General features: G+C 48.6%; 1 pseudogene; it reads right to left on the bottom strand.

Annotated features, from left to right (window-relative positions):
• Positions 1-231: 231 nt before the first annotated feature.
• On the bottom strand, positions 232-1,154 carry LOC103787325 (tubulin beta chain pseudogene; annotated as a pseudogene).
• Between the last annotated feature and the right edge of the window lie 677 nt (positions 1,155-1,831).

Genomic DNA, 1,831 nt, shown 5'->3' with positions numbered 1-1,831 from the left:
GATAATTATTCTTCATGACATACAGACACATATGCAGCCACACACAGAAGTGTTCAGTAGGGGCACAGGTATTTTATAGAAGACAAAATACATATTGGACAAAAAAGATCACATGGAAATAAACCAAAACAATTTTTTTTTTTTTTACTATAAAAATGCTTTAATAACTGTGTGTACAGCATGGGACATGGACAGGGAAAACCAAGTGCACACACAGAGGCAGAGGTCAGAGGACACACTGGAAGTGAATAAAGAGTTCACACCGCTCCCTGCTTTCCTCGGTGACTGGAGGCTTCAGGCCACCTCCTCCTCGAACTCACCCTCCTCCTCGGCCATGGTGTCCTGGTACTGTTGGTATTTGAACACCAGGTAATTCATGTTGCCCTTGGCCTGGGTGAACTCCATCTCATCCAGGCTCTTGCTCATGTAGCAGTGCAGGAAGGTCTTGTGTGGAAACATGGCTGTGAACTGCTCCGAGATGCGCTAGAACAGCTCCTGGATGGCCCTGCTGTTGCCAATGAAGGTGTTGGACATTTTTAGCTCTCGGGGTGGGATGTCACAGATAGCCATTTTCTCATTGTTGGGGATCCACTCAGCAAAGTAACCGCTGTTCTTGTTTTGGACATTAACCTCGTCCACCTCCTTCATGGACATGCAGTCCCTGAACACGGCAGCCACTGTCAGGTAGTGGCCATGGCAGGGTTGCAGGCTGCCATCATGTTCTTGGCATCCAACGTCTGCTGGGTGAGTTCCGGCACTGTCAGGGCCCCGGTATTGTTGGCTGCCCTGCTGGTCAGTGGGGAAAAAGTGGGCATGAAGACTTGCAGGCGGGGGAACGGGACCGTGTTCACTGCCAGCTTCTGCATGGGAGTGCAGGCAGGTGGTGACCCCACTCACGGTGGCAGACACCAGCTGGTTGAGGTCACCGCAGGTGGGTGTAGCAGCTTTAGGGTTCTGAAGCAGATGTCATAGAGAGCCTCGTTATCCATGCAGTAGGTCTCGTCTATGTTTCCTATGAGCTGTTGGATGGAGAGGGTGGCATTGTAGGGCTCCAGCACCGTGTCTGACACCTTGGGTGAGGGCACCACACTAAACGTGTTCATCATCCTGTCTGGGTACTCCTCCTGGATCCTGTTGTTGAGGAGGGAACCCATCCCAGACCCAGTCCCCCAACCCAGGCGGGCCTGGCCACTTTGCTGTTTTATTTTGTGCTTTTTAGTATACTTCTGGATTCAATATGCTCTTTCTTAATTTTATGTTCAGATACCTTTGAGTTAGCTACTACATACCTAACAAATGTTTTATTTTATGTTTAGACTCATAGAGGGCTGGGTGAAGTGGCTCACACCTATAATCCCAACATTTTGGGAGGCCAAGGTGGGTGGATCACCAGGTCAGGAAGTTTGAGACCAGCCTGACCAACATCATGCAACTGCGTCTCTATTAAAAATACAAAAATTAGCCAGGGATTGTGGCACACACTTGTAATCCCAGCTACTCAGGAGGCTGAGACAGGAGAATCGCTTCAACTGGGGAGGCAGAGGTTGCACTGAGCTGAGATCATGCCACTGCACTCCAGAGAAAGACTCTGTTTCAAAAATAAATAAATTAAATAAATCAATAGAGATGGGGTTTCACTATGTTGCTCAGGCTGGTCTCAAACTCCTGGGCTCAAGTGATTTTCTCATCTTGGCCACTGAAAATGCAGGGATTACAGCCTGAGCCACTGCACCCAGCCCAAATATTTTCTTTTTTTTTTTTCTGGAAATAGAGTCTTGCTCTTGTCACCCAGACTGGACTGCAGTGGCAAGATCTCAGCTCACTGCTACCT

Source organism: Callithrix jacchus, chromosome 12 (assembly GCF_049354715.1).
Source record: "Callithrix jacchus isolate 240 chromosome 12, calJac240_pri, whole genome shotgun sequence".
Classification (NCBI taxonomy): Eukaryota; Metazoa; Chordata; class Mammalia; order Primates; family Cebidae; genus Callithrix; species Callithrix jacchus.
This window is presented reverse-complemented; position numbering and strand designations above follow the sequence as displayed.